The following is an 18346-nucleotide window of genomic DNA, read 5'->3' as shown; positions in this document are numbered from 1 at the left end:
AACTGTTAATTGTGAATATAAATGAAGGTAAGGTGTGCTTGGATTAGTTCATAATGATAAAACATATTGTTTACTCTAAGACAATTTCTGAAATACTTTCTAAGTATTATCTTATTCAATCCCCATAAAGATTTATGCAGTAGGTGTTGTATATACTCTACTCTTCATAAAAAGAAACTTAGCTCAGAAATGTTAAGGAACTTGCTCAGGGTCATAAACTGGAAAGTGACAATATTGGAACTCAAACCCAGAAAGGCTGCCATGACAGCCCTGGTTCTAAACTTCTCAAAGGTAAAAAAAAAAACAACAACCAATCCCAGTGACAGAAAGCAAAGAAAATTTTATAATTTTAATAGATCAAGCATTCATTTGTGAAATTATGAGTGTTTGTTATAAACTTTGCTCTTTAATAGAAGCTGATATGTAGAAATAAGACACACATCCTATCTTTATAGCTCCTGGTTTAGGGGGAAAGAACCTACCAAATATCTCTATGAATCTGCTTAATAATCCTACAGAAATTATGAAGCAGGGAAGGTCTTCCATCAGAATCCTCAGAATCCTTATCAGTCCTCTCCTCACCTTTAGCTACGGGCAGCGCTGTTGCCTGATGATGCAATGCAGGATTCTAGAGGACTCTGTTCACATCCATAGTAATCACTGATTTGTGTATGTATTTCCATGATTTTCTGACAGATGGCAGTAAAGTGTCTTATGAGTGTCTTTTTTCCTAACTTGCACAAGGGTACTATTTGGGCTAGTGGCAAGGGTGGTTATGTGCTCTTCTATTCTGGGCACCCTAACTTGTGATCTACCCAAAGCACCCCAACAGCACCCCCACAGCCTTGGCCGCATCATATCCTAAACTTAACCCAACAGGCTATGTTCCGGACAGCTTCCAATGTCCTAGAATTAAACCTCTCATCTCCCTTCAAGGTCTTGATATCTTATTCAGTGGTCAAGGCAATGAAGTCCATAAACTAAGTTATGATAAAAATGGAAATTAGTCTTTCTTCTTAGTTTTCTCGCTTGTTAAGACACACGTGAACACTAAAAATTCTTAATTCATTGAAGTGTGTGTGTGTGTGTGTGTGTGAGCGTGAGTGAGGAGGGGAAGGAAAGGGAAAAGGGAGAAAGCTAAGTAATAGCCATTTAAAAATACAGTACTAAAAAAAAAAATACAGTACTCTTACTATGATCCCTGCTCATCTCCATCTCATTCCCCAGGTGAAACTCTTTGTAACACTTAACACTTTTTTTCTGGTATTTACCTCCATATTTCTAAACAATCTGCTGATACTGGGGTGTCTTCTTTAATTAATTTCAAGTTTATTTATTAATATCTATTATGATAATGAGGATTTACATCTTTTACACCACCAATCCCACTTTCCTTATATCTGCCACTCTCCCGGGTGCCTGGGGGACTATGTTGGTTGAGTGGCTAACCCTGGATTTCGGCTCAGGTCATGATCTCAGGGTCATGGGATCTAGCCCCAAGTCAGGCTCTGTGCTCAGTGGGGAGTCTGCTTGTCCCTCTCCCTCTGCTTCTCCTTCTGCACTCTCTCCCTCTCTCAAATAAATACATAAATAAAATATTTTTTTAAAAAATCTGCCACTCTCCGAAGATCATTACACCACAAGTTTTGGTTAAATCAATATCCAGTGTTTACATTTTTATGGCTCCGTAAATGTTGACACTTCAGAGTCATAGCCTTTCCTGTAAAACGTTTTTCCTAGCATTAACTGCCTCATTTTGTCATTTCTTAACGTTAGTAACTGCTTTATTTCTCAATTTCTCATGAGAAATTTTTATACATCAAATACCATTTTTTGAGTGCTCAAATATAGCAAATAATCTATGAACTCCATTTGTCCCCAGAGGAAGACTTCCCACCATCCTCCTGCTCTGATACTGATTGACTTATTATTGGGTTTGTTGTCCAGCTTTCCCTTGGGGTGTCCTTCTGCTATTATTACTCTGGGACTTTGCTTTGCCTCCTCCCTGTGTTGGATCCCTTTCTTACTGTCATGTCTACTCCCTCATCTGCTGGAGTACATTCTCCAGTAGTTTCCTACAAAAGTCATATGTTTGAATGCCCACGTGTCTACAAATGTTTTTATTTACCCTCATACTTGACCCTTAATTTGTCTAGGTGAAAATCATTGTCTCGCGAACATTTGAAGAATAGTTTCACTGTCCGTTAGGATGCTAAATTCCTGCTAATAAGTCTCATTCTTTCATTCCTGATGTTCTGAAATTTCATGACTATATGCTCAGTATGGATCTTCTCTCATTTATCCTGCTGATAATCAATGGGGTCCTTTCAATTTGAAGACTCACGGCCTGGGTTCCAGGAATTTTTCTTGTTCTCTTTTTCTGGAACTCTTTTTTCTTCAGATATTCTCCTAGATCGATCCTTAGGATCTATTACATTTTCTTTACTAAGGTCTTTATCTTTGTCCTTTTGTCCTATTGTTCTGGGATATTTTCTTAAGTTTATCTTTTATCTCTTTTATCAGAGATTTTGTCTATTATATCGTTAATTTCTAAGAGCTCTCCTTTGCCATTTTTCACTTCATCCTGTTTTTTGTTTGTTTTATAGGGATGCAGTATCTTGAGGGAGGTTAAGTATGCACCAGGATATCAGTATTTGGGGACCTGTTCAGGAAAAGATGGTTAGAAGCTTTTGGAGAAATAGGAGGAAATAATGCATTAACCCACTTTCTAAGATCACCACGAATGATTTAGGATCAGACTTTTCATTTCTCAAAGTGGCTTCAGGACTGCCCTTGGTTAAATCTATGGAACAACAATTTTTGAATTCAGATATAACTCAAGCTGTGCGGATTAGATTACAGCAGGCATGTGACAATCTAATGGGTGGAGAGTGATTTCTGATGAAAGAAGTCTATTTTCTTATTACTGAGTTCTTACCAGGACCAAAGATCCATTTAGATTTCATTTTGTCTTCTAATTTTCTGGCTGCAGCCTTCCTTAGGTTCAGAAGTAACTCAGACTGCTTCAGAGAGAGGATAGGTATTTGCTCAGTTTCCTGTTTTGATACTATGCACAATAATAACTGAGGTCCACAAACTTGATCAGGCAGAATGATTTCCCGCAGTTTTGTTCTTGTTTATGACCCTTTGTCCTAACTGGGCTAAACTTACACTTTGTAGTTCTCTCAGGTTTCTTGGGTCTTTTCTAAAAGACTGACCAAGTAGCCAAAAATCCTTACACCTTACCTAGCTGTTGAACTAGCCCCTGATTTGTTCTTTTTCTCTTTCTTTCTTCTCTTTTCTCTCCCCCAAAATGATCTAACAGCATTGAATTCTCTTTATGGAATTCTAGAAAGTTTGGGCAGGGACAAACATCACAGCTTCACCCTTCCCTCTCCCTGGTTAGTCAACACTTTTATTTGGGTGGAATTGCTTGTAATGTGAAAATCAGGGGCACTGGAGTATAGTTGGAGAAGGACAAGGGAGATGCCGTCCATCCCTTTCTTTTGAAGAGAGTGGAGGTCCTCATATTCTGATTATACAGACACAGAGCTGAGGCCTGGCTCCAGCAGTGGCTGAGCCACTTCCTCTCTCAGAAGAGACTCTCTGCCCTGAGTCACTGCCCTGCTGTCGCCAGCTGCTTGTTTGCTCACTAGTAACACACTCCGCCCCCACCTCCCCACAGGGAGTTCTGGGGAATTGCCCCAATTTTCAGCTCTGCTGAGGTGGTTTGTGACTAATCCCCCATCTCTTTAATGTCATTTTAAAGGGACAAGAATAAGCCCTATTTTTATTTACTTATTTATTTATTTTTGGTCACTTCCCTTATAGGCCTCTCCTTGCTTATTTGAACGCAAGCTAAATTAAGTCCAAAACCAGTAACTTTGTTTTGCATATCATTGATCAAAAACTGGCTTTCTATTCTGCTTCCCTTTAAGATATTTTCTTTCCATGGGGGGAAAAACAGTTCAGGAGGAAGATCTTATTTCCTATGGTGCAGTTTACTGTATTTTCCATTAGATGCTGTCAGTAATTGTCCAAAATAGGGTACAGAACTGCAATCCTAGGCTTTCTACTTAGGATCTGTTTATTCATGGTTTTACATACCATACTTCTCCTGGGATGACAAGGATTGCCAATGCAACCAGAGTGGCCGCACCTGAACTGCACTATTCTGCAGTGTCAAGTGATTTAAGAAATCATGATTCCATTATATTTGTTTCTTTGTTTTATTTTACTATACTTTAAAACTGTTATAATTAAATATCCTCCACCTTTAAGAATTGATACTTTAGAGATCTTGGCATGCTTATTAGCAACTCAACCTCCCATAAGGTGGAGACACCCACATGGAGGGGCTGTGGAAGATGTGTCTTTGTGTATGTACTTAACTCCTATCACTAGCCCGGAGCCAACTGGATTAGAGAATCTTAAGCAGCCCAATTTCGTCTGAACATAAGGTGTGAAGGTGGGAATGGCAGGAGATGATGTAGAAGAGACAGTGTTAAAGAGCTTAAATTTTGTAATTTTAGAGTTTGTTATAGGTCTGGAGAGAAAGGCTGGGCATAATCTAATTTTAGGAAGTCTAAAATCTAAATTAGATCAATTTTCCTAAATTTAAGAGACGATATTTAAAAAAAAAAAAACCAACTCAGAGGAACAGATTATAAGGCTCCTATTTAGTTCAAGAGGGTTTAAAACTCCAGAAATCTATTTCTTATTATATAGTTCAAATGGCATCAGTAGGCACACCAATACTGAGTAGATATTCTATACTGTATAGCTATCGGTTTAGTCTATGTGTGAGTGAGTGAATGGGGAGATATAAAAAAAAAAACCTGTATAATTCATAGTGAATTATTTGGTAATCTAACATTTAAATTATAGTTTAAAAAAAGATTTTATTTATTTATTTGACAGAGAGAGAGAGAACGCACAAGCAAGGGGAGCAGCAGGTAGAGGGAGAAGCAGGCTCTCCACCAAGCAGGGAGCCCGATGCGGGACTTAATCCCAGAACCCTGGGATCATGCTGAGCCGAAGGCAGATGCTTAACTGACTGAGCTACGCAGGTGCCCCTAAATTATAGTTTTGAATGTGATATTACCTATACTTACACACACACACATGCACGTGTGCATGTGTATGTATGTATATGTAGTGGAAATAAAAAGCATATAACTACAGGCAGTGTCAGAGGGCAGCCATATGTCTAAAGAATAAAGTGAGATGATTTCTTAAATACCATACATCGCCATTTGTTTCTTTCCTTCCTGTTCACTTCCCTCCCTCTCCCTTCTCTTCCCTTTTCTGTTATTATTTCACAAAAAAAGTAAGGAAGGAAAAGAGAAGGAAAGGAAAGAGAAGGGAAGGGAAGGGAAGGGAAGGGAAGGGAAGGGAAGGGAAGGGAAGGGAATGGAAGGGAAGGGAAGGGAAGGGAAGGGGACCCACATGTTGTGGGTCCCAGCCAGGTCTTCCATGCCTCATGCATGTTTGCAGACTGGTCATTGTTGCACAGAGCCAATAAAAAATGATTGCCGTGCCACTATACATGGATAAGCCCTAGTCATTTTTATGTAACCCATGTACCATGTAGCAATATGGTATCTGTGACAGGAAAATATTGCAACTAGACCCTGGCTGAGATGCATATAATATACTTTGCTTAAGACAGTTTTAGAAACCATAAAAGGTTTCTGGAGTTTCTCATAAGCACAGTTTGAGTAAGAAGAGTAACAGTAGATCTAGGTTTTCTGGGGTCTGAAATGTATTCAGTTTGGGAGGAGGGCCCTACTTATAAAAGCTGACAAATTCAACATTTATATGGTCTCTCCCAAAGCCTGGGGACAGGCTTATGCAAGCAAGGGACACTCAGTCTTAAGCTTATATCTGCCTTTGCTCCACTGGGGATTTTCTTTAGTGTAGCAGTGTCTTACCCTGGACAATCACACAACCATTGGCACCTCTTAAACACATGTCCTCTGCAGGACACAGGAAGTCATAGTCTCTACCCATCTCAGCCAAAGAACATGGAAAAACGACTGGAATGACAATTTTCTCAGTGCTCTCAAGCTGGTTACAAAACTAGTACCACTCTAGATGCATAGGGGAGAAGTTAATCTATGGCATGCAATGGATGCCTTATTGCAATATGGCCTGATTCTCACCTGGAATTAGTTGAGAAAGATTTCCCTAGCTTCATACCTTCTGTTATTCTTTGCTGCAAATGTATCACTGTAAGTTACACAATAAAATATATAAGATATATATGTGTCAGAGTGCTTCTTGCTACTCTTTCAAGACAATTTCTATAAAACTAAGTCATTGTTTTATACTACAGTTCCAGAAATAGGACTACTCAGAGAGGACACATATAAGCAAATATGATCTTCTGGTAAGTAGCAGAAGAGTACTATCAATCATTAGGCAAAGATCAGATCATAAACAGGAAGTGAGGAAGGGCATCAGGAACCATGGTAGTCAGGAAAGAGATATGAAGTCTAAACATAGAGGAAATGTTGCAATGCTGTTCTTAACAGTGCTACCCACATGGCACACGAAAGACAGATGTAGAGCAGGAGCGCAATAAAGATTATACAACATTCAGAAGAGATAAGATCATTCCACAAATTTCTAAAATGGTGGATCCCAAGGAGGGAGATTCTGGATGATTAAGGAATTGGATTATAAGGGAACGCTTCGTGTCCTCCTAGTTCCCAGCATGGATTAACTTGAGAAGATCAATACACCCTCACCTCATCTCTCCAAATTCCACACCTACCATTCATTACTGGCAATAGAAGAGTGTGCTTGTGAGCTTCAAGGAGGGGGAGAGGAGAAAAGAACAGGGACATTGGCTACGGGGCTGCAATGTAAGTTGGTATAACATAACACTGGGCAGTAAAGCAGGCAATGAAAACGCTATGGCTGTGGGAGGTGTCAGGGCCAGGTGATTGAGGAAAGACAGAGAAAAAGGATGGGCCAACTTTCAAAATGTTAGAAAAAGAGTTCAGGAATTGAAGACAGAATATGGTGCCAAGAACATGGACCCCCCCCAGGTAATAATAGCAAGTGCAGTTTGGGATTAAATAGAAGGAAAGGGAGAGATGGAAGATAATAGAGGAGGTAGGTACTGAGTGGTTGCCCCAAAACATTCGTTCTTAAAATGTGGACCCCAGATGTGTATCTCATGAGAATTTGTTAGAAATGCAGATTCTCAGGCCCTGCCCCATGCCTACTGAATCAGAAACTCTAAGGTGGGATCCAACAACCCAGGTTTTAACAAGTCCAGCAGGGGATGCCAGCACAAGCTCGAGTTTGAGAATCACTTCTTTAGAACATCAGTTAGGATTTGCAGATTGTTTTACTGGGAGTAGGAAGCTCAGTGCAACTCCAAGGGCCAGTTTTTGCCTTAACTGTCATATGTTAAATGTTTTTATTAAAAAGAAAAAAAAAAGCCACCCCAAATTTTTGCATTGTGTTTAGATTTCAGGAATCAGTCAAAATCCTTTTGTTAAAAAGATCTGCTACAGAAAAGAATGTGTTTTTTTTTCTAACCACTGAGAGTTACAATGAATATTTTACAGTTCTGAAGATAAAAGACTTAAAAAGAGGAAACAGTGAACTTGCTGCTGATTCATTTGCACCAACCGATTAAATTTATGAACCATCATCAATTTTCGCTCTAGCTATTATATCAGGACTTTAGGCAATTATTTATGACAATGCTTCACAAAAAGTTTACACTTACTCAAGCACGAAGGTTCCTATTATGTATTTCACAACAGATAAAATCAGGTTCCACAACACGTCATCTTCTTTTTGGGGACAGGAGCTTAGAGAACAGAAAGTACACTATAAAACAAAATGCAATCCGATGTAGGACATTTATTCCTAACCTAGTAAACCAATGCGCAAAAGGCAATTTACTTGATTTAAAAAAACAAAACAAAACAAAAACCACCAGTTATTTGAACAGGAAAAATTCAATATAAAGAACTGTTAGAATTCTTTTGTTAGGCAATACTATTGCTAGACAATAAGTAGATGGTGGTCATCTACCAAAATGAGTAAAAGGAGTCCAGAAATGTCAGGTGTAAAAAAGCAGCTACTATCCAGAGGCTGTGAAAACATAGACAGTAAAGGAACTAATTGCCAGGAGCAGGCTGTCCCCTACCCCAGGCTGAGAGTCTGACATCTTCAGAGAGGAAGCGGCTACCATAGTGGTACATAGCCTGCTGGTTACTGAAGAATTTGCCACTTGAGTATAGGCATTGGTCTATAGAGAAGGGTGCACCATTGCTGGAAGTTGTGAGTGGACTGGAGCTGGTTTCTAGAAGTGATACACCATTGCCAGAAAGTGTAGGCAGGCCAGAGATTCTCAGGCTTCTGGTAGGGAGATCGTGGCGTTAGGGTATGGCTGGAGTACCTCCGAACAGGCAGCAGCTACTCTGCTCTGGATAATACCTGAAGACAGGTATCTGGAAGGGAAGTGTGTTTCTTTCTGCCATTGCCTGGAGAGTCCAGCTTTAATATCACAAAATAGGGCAAATAAAGGTGGGTTTGTAGCTGAGAGACAATAAATTGGTAACTGCACAGTCCATCCTCTGGCTATTCAGTTTCCATATGCACTTTTCTCCATACATTTAGACCTCTACTCAACAAAACAACTCAAGTTTTCTACCCAAGAAGATGTAGCTGTCCTTTGTACACATGAGAAAGTTCTCACCTTTTCCCAAAATGGAAAGATGCACCGTTCCAAGGGTTATTGTAATTACTGTATTATAATTCAATCACAGTCCAACCAAATATTCTGTTATCTAAAGGCTAAATTGTAATTGTAACCCTCAAAAGCATGTATATAAAATCATAAATGAAAGAGAGAGAAGAAAATCACTAATGCAAAGAGAAAACATGCAAAGCTGCTACAATCCTTTTGTAACTGGCCATGAGGTTGTAGTTGATACTGTGACTTCTTTCTTCTACTATCCTTTCCATATTTTGCTTGCTCTCAGGAAAAATACCACCTACTTGGGCTCTTTACCTGGTAGAATGATCCCAAACGTAATTACTGAGGAGTCTGCATTCTCAATAATTTTGTCATTCATTCATTCATTCATTCATTCATTCATTCATTCATTCATTCATTTTTGGTTGCTGAGTTTTCCATTAATTTCAAAACAGGAAGTACTTGGATAACTAGGTAAACTTTTGGAAAAAGCTAAAATTAGACCCATATCTAAACTCCAAATAGATTAGAAATTTAAATGTAAATTGAAAAATCATATGAATACTACAAGAAAAGATGGGTGAATTCTTCTTTAACCTTGGTATAATGAAAGACTTTTTTTTTTATTTTTTTTTATTTTTTATTTTTTTTATTTTTATTTTTTTTTAAATGATTTTTTATTATATTATGTTAGTCACCATACAGTACATCCCCGGTTTCTGATGTAAGGCTCGATGATTCATTAGTTGTGTATAACACCCAGTGCACCATGCAATACGTGCCCTCCTTACTACCCATCACCGGTCTATCCCATTCCCCCACCCCCCACCCCTCTGAAGTCCTCAGTTTGTTTCTCATAGTCCATAGTCTCAATGAAAGACTTTCTAATCATGATTCAAAATCCAGAGACAATAAGAAAATAATAAATTTGATTACATAAAATTTAAAAATTTTGCATGACAAAACCATAAAGTTTGTCATAAATTGACAAACTGTGAAAAATATCAATGACATATAAGATGGGCAAAGGGCTAATAATCTTAATATATAATGAATCTTAAAACTGAACGACAATAGCTAAAGCAGCGCCTACTAGGATATTTATGGCATTAAATATTTATATTAGAAAGGAAGAAAAAGTCTCAAATCAATAATATAAGTTTCTAATTCAGGAATTAGCAAAAGTAAAGAAAAACCCAAAGCAGGAAGAATTAAGGAAATAACACAGACTAGAGTCAAATCAACCAAATCGAAAACAGAAAAATAGAGAAAGTCAGTGAAACAAAAAGCAGGTTCTTGGAAAAGAATAAATAAAACTGATAAACCTATAGCGAGACTGAGCAAGCAACACAAAAATACTAATATCAGGAATGCAAGAGAGAATATCATTACAGATCCCACAGACAATAAAAGAATAATAATATGAATAATAATAAGATGAAAAAGACCAATCCTTGAAAACTACAAACTACCAAAACTTATCTAACCTGAATACTCCTATCACTATTCAACAAATTGAATTCATAGTTTAAAATCTTCTGAAAAAGAAATATCCACCCCAGATTGTTTCCCTATACAATTCTAGTAAACATTTAAAGAAATAAAATTAATTCTATACATTCTCTTTCAGAAAATAGAAGAAAAATAGAATAAATGGAGGTTAAATAGAAAAATAGAATAGAGGGGCGCCTGGGTGGCACAGCGGTTAAGCGTCTGCCTTCGGCTCAGGGCGTGATCCCGGCGATCTGGGATCGAGCCCCACATCAGGCTCTTCTGCTATGAGCCTGCTTCTTCCTCTCCCACTCCCCCTGCTTGTGTTCCCTCTCTCGCTGGCTGGCTCTCTCTCTGTCGAATAAATAAATAAAATCTTTAAAAAAAAAAAAAAAAAAAAGAAAAATAGAATAGAGGACACTTCCCAACTCGTTTAATGAGGCCAGAATTACTCTTGTACCAAATCCAGCCAAAGACATGAGAAGAAAAGAAAACTCAGACTCATACCCTCAAGACCACAGACACTAAAATCCTCAGCAAAACATTAGCATACACACACACACACACACACACACACACACACCCACTTGGTTGTGATGCATTATTCTTTTTATATGTTATGTCTTTTTATATGTTTATATATATACGTATATATATATGTATATATATAAACATATATATGTCTTTTTATATGTCTTTTTATATGTTTATATATACATATATATACATATATATATGTATATATAAACATATAAAAAGACATATAAAAAGAATAATGCATCACAACCAAGTGGGTTTATCCCAGGAATACAGGGCTAGTTGGTTCACCATGAGAATTCAATCATTGTAAATCACCATACTAACAGCCTAAAGAAAAACACCACATGATCACTACCAATTAATGCAGACAAAATTCAATACCTACTTATGATAAAAACTCTCAAACTAGAATAGGAACTTTCTCAACCTAAGTGGCATCTACGAAAAACCTAGAGCTAATCTCTAAGTTGAACAAAATATCAAATATATATATTTGAAATACATATATATTTGCCATAGGCAAGATAGCCATATTTTATAAAGTTGATATAAAGGCCTTCTGTAATGGGTGACTTGGGTCACTTGTTTGCATGCATAACACATAAAGAAGACAATCTTCCACTTCTTTCCATTTTCCTGGGACATTATATCATTATCTTCAGAAGATCCAAGTCTTTTTTGGTTTAAACAAAACAAAACAAAACAAAACAAAACAAGAGGCTCGTCTGAGTGCAGTGGCATTTACAACTCACTGATCACAGCCAGTTAGAGTTCTCTGTTCCTTCTCCACATCCACTGTTTTACTTGGCTACCCTTAAATAGAAAATTAATTAATTACCAAAAAAGTCAGAATTCCAAAGAGTAGTTTGTTCCTTTTTACCTTTTTCAAGACAAAAGTTTCTCATATAAATGAAATGGCTTTCATTATAATTACAGCAACAAAAAAAGTAGTTCTGCCCAGAATACCCCCAGGTTTTTCCTTACTTAGGATATGCTTAATTTTATAATTTCTGTTGGATGCTGGAGAGGTAATATAATTATGTGTTTATGAAACACAACACATGATTTAATGTAATTACAAATTCCTGCTTCTGGGCGCCTGGGTGGCTCGGTTGCGCATATGCCTTGGGCTCCGGTCATGATCCCAGGATCCTGGGATCAACCTGCTTCTCTCTCTCCTTCTGCCCCTATCCCTGCTTGTGCTCTCTCTCTCTCTCTGAAATAAAAAACTAACATCTTAAAAAAAACAAACAAAAAAACCAAAAACAAATTCCTGCTTCTAACATCTTTAAGAGTGTCCTTTATAAAAGGGGTATCAATGAAAAGGCCCAGTTTTGTCTTAATCAGAGAATTCTGTATTTTATTTATATGCAGAGTTTGGGAAATGGAAGTTCAACTTTTTTCTCATTAGATTCATTAATATTTGCTTCTGCACAGATGGAATGTTTTTATCAGCGTATAACAACTACTAAACTGTGATTAGTATACATAATTTTCCACACAAATGGCTAGAAAAAGGGTGATTCTATAATCCATAACTCTTATTTAAAAATAATTCAAGTACTTATTTTTGTTTTCTTTTAGTATACAAACTTGATAAGAGTTAAAATGTTTAAGACTAATATAAGGGAGTGCTATGGGCCGAATTGTGTTCCCCAAAATTCATATGTTGAAGTCTTTTTTTTTTTTTTTTTTTTTTTGCTTTTTAGCGAAGAAGAGGGCGGAGGAGAGAAGAGGGAAGGGAGAGAATCCCAAGCGGGCTCCATGCTCAGTGCAGAGCCCAATGAGGAGGCTGATCTCACAACCCTGAGATCATGGCCTGAGCCAAAATGAAGAGTCAGATGCTTACCCAACTGAGCCATCCAGGTGCTCCTATATGTTGAAGTCTTAACCTTCAGTACTTTAGAATGTGACTGTATTTGAAGATAGGGCATTTAAAGAGGTAATTAAGATACTATATGGGTGGGCCCTAATCGACTAAGACTGGTGTCCCTATAAGAAGAGGAGATCAGGACACAGACATGCACAAGGGGAAAGACCATGTGAGCACACCGCAAGAAGATGAACATCTGCAAGCCCAACAGGCCTCAGAAGAAACCGAACTTGCTGACACCTTGGTCAAAACTGTGAGAAATAAATTTCTCTTGTGTAGGTTACCCAGTTTGTGTTATTTGGTTATGACAGCTCTAACAAGCAAACACAAGGAGTTTTAAAAGATTGTTTTCAGTGTGAGCTGTATGCTAGGCACTGCAGGGAATACAAATGCTTTCAGAAACAGTTGCTTCACTCAAGAAATTTAAAACATTCAGATTTAACTGGGTTGAAGACCACGGTGGTAGATCCTATATTCTCTAATAAGCGGAATAACAGAAGAGAAAATTGAGGTTTCTGTGCATGATCACTAAAATCTTACAGTGTCTTTTGGACTGTAATACATAAATCCCCACAAAATATGTAAATGTAATTTAATCATGAAAAAATTATTAATGAAAAACATTTCTTTCAGCTTAACCACACTACTGCAAGAAGTAAAAATGGTAAAACTCATACTACATTTAGTGGAGAATGTCCTCATGATCTCCAAACAGGAGCTCATTAACAACTAAACACCCCCTGAAAGATCATAATTTGAGGCCAGGGGACTGATATCTAGAGCTGAGTAGAGAACAGGGTTCACGTACGAGAAGACCTAGGATTCAAATCATGGTATCCAGGACTTTACTATTCTTACAAAACAGGAGAAACTCTTGCATTTGTGATCATTCTGAGAGGTAATTACAGAGAATTCCTCTCCAGTAAAAAGTTTAAAAATTTATACAACTGTTTTTTCCACTTAAAAAAAACCACCCTCGGTTATTAGTTAAAAGAAGATATGTTGATAAATGAGTTTTGTCTGTTCTCTGTGGCTGGGTACAAGCTGTATAATGTGTTCCAACCTACTCATCAACATTACTCATCTCTATCACTGAATAATTGAAAGTTAGCTTCACATTTGGGCACTTACTGCATTGTCTTCTCATACATTCTTAATATTCTATTGCTGATAAGTTGATAATGTACCCCCTTATATTAGAAATAAATAATTAATTAAAGGTGCTGAACTCTGGGAATATGAGCTATTAGCTTTCCTTTCCTCACCAAATATTGAGTTTATTACTTGGATCACTTGGACCAGTGGTTAAGGTTAGCCCATCCTCTGCTGAACATTGAATAAAAATCTCCAGCAAATTCCTTCTACAAATGAACTAATTAATTTTATCAGAAAAGACAGAAAGAAGCAAGTTTACAGATGTGTTCATAGTCCTTGCTAGAAAATACTTGCAACACATGGTACTTGCTGAAAACCGTATGAAACATTCTTAGGCTTTGTCTATAACTTTTATGATGAACACTGAACAAATTAACTCCATTTGTTCATTCATTCATTCATTCATTCACTTAGTCCACAAAGATTTGCTGAATGCTGACTGTAAGATGACTATAAGATCAAGTCCTAGAAGCAGATCCTGAGATGAGGATTCTTGTTGAAATGATTAGTTGAGGAAGTGATCTCAAGAGAAGGTGGGTAAGAGAGTCAAGATGGTACAGGGGAAAAGGTTAGCAAGGATGTAATCTTGTCAAGACATTAGCTTCAGTCTAGTTCCCCAGGAAATTCTCATCCCATCTTGAGTGAACGGGGCCAACTTTTGTGCCCCATGTTAGTTGGTTATCACATGGGGGCTGTAGTCCTCTGGGTGTGGCTACTCCAGTCTCCTGTTCTGCTGAAAGGAAGAGAGCAATTCTCCTGAGATGGGGACAGCTGTGAATTGCTAACAACAGAAACTCGTAATAGCTAGGGGACTGCGGGTAGACAAAACAGCCAGATCAAGGGAAGGTGGCCACCAACACAGTAGTCCACTAGACTGTGTTAGAAATGGTCATGACTTATTAAATTTTTAAATGTAGGATGTACTTTAGAGATTAGATATAGGGGTACCTTAGACAGTTCAACATATGACTCTTGATTTTGGCTCAGGTCATGATCTCAGGGTCATTAGATTGAGCCCTGCCGTGGGCTCTGTGGTGGACATAGAACCTGTTTAAGATTCTTTCTCTCCCTCTCCCTCTGCCCCTCCTTACTGCTCAAGCTCTCTCTCTCTCTCTCTCTCTCTAAAAAACAAAACAAAACAAAACAAAACAGAACTCCACTCATTTTCTACATAATCAGCGCTGAGGCTGAGAGACATAGTCTTAAGAGTACCTAATTTGGCACAATGTGGATTACAGCACATACATAACTTCCAGCAGGATAATTTTATTATATCCTAATTTCTAATTTCAGAAATTTTTTTTTATTAGAATACAGGCTGCAGAAACCTTATCTCTAATATTTTTCTTTCAGAGTACTAAAGGACCTGATAACATATTTTGGGACTAAATGAGTTTGGTAATAGGAAAGAATTAATTGCTCAAGAACAAGTAACTGGACTTCTGCTTGTAATGAATTTAAGAAGAATTCAATATCTAAATTTAGATGATAATGAAAAAAATAAAAGGCAGCCCCGAACTGGTGATAAGGATAAGAAATAAGACATCAATTTCTTCCTCTCATGAGTGATGAGGCAGAAAAATCCCAAGCTGCAATAATGCCTAGTAATGAAAGAGCAGAAAGAGATGCCTCATCATTGGATTTTTTATTAACGGCACTAAGTATTTTGACCACATTTTATGAGAAAGAACATGAGAGAAACTGAGAATTAGGACTCTATTTTCAAGTTTTTAGACTTAACATAGACAAAACTCAGGAATTTGACTTTTCTCTTTAAACATCCTTGCTTAAAGATGTATTTACATTGTCTTTAGGAATCCTGAAACTATACCAAATAACCAAAATGTGAGGGTTATGAATTCTTTTTATCTATCTGTTTATATGAGGAGTTCTTAACCTGAAGTCCATGTGTGCCCGAAAGGCCCGTGTATAGAATTCAGAGGGTGTTTGAACTTGATGGGTAAAAAAATTTACATCTTTATTTGCAGTAACGTTTAACTGAAATTTAGAAAGTCCTTCAAGTATGAATGTTGGCAAAAATCTTGGTCCCTGTGACCTTGTCACCGCTAGAATTCACAGATACTTTTAAATCACAGTGAAGTTGTTACTGATATCTTAAAATATCATTTATGCTAATCACTCCTCAAAAGTACTGCCGTGTGGGCTCTCAGCCTCCCTGCCCACAGACGCTCCTGCGTTGGAGCTGGCCAACTGCAGTGTAATTCTGGCCCTTAAACTGGGAAGCTATATAACTTCATAGGAGAAATTTAACTCAAACAGCTTCCAAGAATTTTGGTATTCCTTGAGGGAACCTATCTGTTTCTTGTTAAGCAAGCTATGAAAACTTGAATTAAATTTATGATAATATATTTTTTGGTAATCCGGACTGCCAACACTCGTAACCAAACAAACCCCCAAACGGACGCCAGTGGGATACCTTACAGGACATACACATTGCCCTGTCAAAGTTCACCTTTCTTATTCCTATTCAGTAACAATGGCCTTCACATAGATAAGTGTTCTAAAAAGAAAATTTAACTTTGAGTTGCCTATATTTGAAATCTGTTGTTAGTGTATTTTAAAAAGCTCATATGTTGTTACATTACAAAAATAATATTTTATGTTTTCAGTTTAATTATTTTTTTTTGCTAATCCTATATATTTTATGTATTCAAATATTCTTAGTAGGAATCCATAGGCTTTATCAGACTGTCAAAAGGGCCCATGAGATAAAAGAAAGTTAAGAACCCTAGAGTTTAAGAGGTATTTATTATTTATATAAATCGTGACACTAAATCGTCACTTTCACTGGCCTTTGTTTCTGTCTTCTGACTCAAATCAGTTAATTATTTCCTGAACTCATATTTTTTCCTATTTTTACACCTTTAGTGAGATGTACTTTACATATTATAAAATCCACCCATTTCAGGTATACAATTCAGTGATTTGATTAATAACCTTATTTTTTTAAAGATTTATTTATTTATTTTAGAGAGAGAGAGAGAGCATGAGTGGGAAGGGCAGAGGGAGAAGGAGAAGAATCTCAAGTAGACTCCACGCTGAGGTCGCAGCCCCACACAGGGCTTGATCTCATGACCCTGAGATCACGACCTGAGCTGAAAGCAAAGTTGGACACTTAACTGCACCAACAAGGCGCCCCTCAATCAGTAACATTATTGCGTGGTGCAACTATCCACATAAGTCAGTTTTAGAACACTTGCATCCCCCCAATAAAACCACAGTCCTTAGTTCATTATTAGACATATTAAAAGTGTATCCTACCCCTGCATCGTTGATTATCATGCTTTTTAGATTATAGGAATTCACCTACAATGAAAGTCCTGTGATGATGCTAATACTTAGCATGGCATGAGTGGAATACATTTTAGAAACAAGTTTAATTTAAAAATACTCATTCTAATTGATTCAGGTAGTAGTCATCAATGGATGCTAACACTAGTGTGTAAATGTTTGAGGAGCAACAGGATAGCTACACAATCTGAGTATCTTGCCAAAAGTTCTCTATTAATTATAAGAGGTAACATAATGTTACCGTGAAGAAACACGACAGACACCACCTTTGCCACATGATCAAAGTTAAGCACAAATAGTGAGACAAGTCAACAGCATATGGCTCCTAGTGTGGTGCACTGAGAACACAGCACCCTTCCTCTGATATTCCTGTGTAACTTGAATCTAATAATGAGAAAACATCAGACAAAACCTAATTTGAAAGACCCTCTACAAAATAATTGTCCTGCACTCTTCAAAGATGCCAGCTTCATGAAATACAAAGAAAGTCTCAGGACTTCCACATTGAAGGAAAGTAAAGAGATATGACAACTGAATGTAATGTATGATCCTAAATTTCTTTTTCTGTAATTGTCTTTACTGGTCTATTAGTCAAATCTGAGTAAAGGCTGTATAGTATATAATAGCATTGTGTCAGCAGTAATTTCTCAATTTTGAAAATTGTGCTTCCGTTACATAAGAAAATGTTCCTGATTTTAGAAAATGCACACTGAAATGTATAGTAGGAAAGAAGTATCGTATCTGAACTTACTCTTAAATGATTGTGTGTGTGTGTGTGTGCGTGCATGTGCACGTGTGTGTGCATGCACACATGTGTAGAGAGAGAGAGAATGAAGGAGAAGATTATGAGACAATAAAATTTAACATTTGCAGAATCTGGGTGGAGGTTATTCTGGAATTCTTTGTACTATTTTTGAAATTTTTCTGTAAGGATGACATTATGTTAAAAGAAAACCAAACAAAAGACAGCCCTAAGTGTACTCACTGTCATACCAAATACTGAAAGTTCGGATACATGAATTTATACCACTATTGGTTGTATTTAGCTGCCGGCAAATTTTCTCCATAGATTTTTTGGCTGTGTCCCATTTGCTTCTTTCATTTGAGTATTTGTACTCTCCTCTTTTGTTTATTATTTCCCTTGGGCAGATGTTGCTGAGTTTCAAACATATGGCCATTTTCATTTTCTGCATTCACCTACAAAAAAAATGCCAAAAAGGACCAACCATTGTAATAAACCAAAATAAACT

General features: G+C 37.3%; 1 long non-coding RNA gene across 1 annotated transcript in view; it reads right to left on the bottom strand.

The window, feature by feature from the left end:
- Positions 1-18346, bottom strand: part of LOC103659185 — a 36821-nt gene that overhangs the window by 725 nt on the left and 17750 nt on the right. Inside the window, exons 2-3 of the long non-coding RNA XR_567429.2 lie at positions 18090-18293; positions 7748-7831 (exon numbers count right to left, since the gene is read on the bottom strand). This is a non-coding gene — a long non-coding RNA (uncharacterized LOC103659185). The remainder of the gene's footprint in view (positions 1-7747; positions 7832-18089; positions 18294-18346) is intronic.

Source organism: Ursus maritimus, unplaced genomic scaffold (assembly GCF_017311325.1).
Source record: "Ursus maritimus isolate PB19 unplaced genomic scaffold, ASM1731132v1 scaffold_10, whole genome shotgun sequence".
Lineage (NCBI taxonomy): Eukaryota > Metazoa > Chordata > Mammalia > Carnivora > Ursidae > Ursus > Ursus maritimus.
This window is presented reverse-complemented; position numbering and strand designations above follow the sequence as displayed.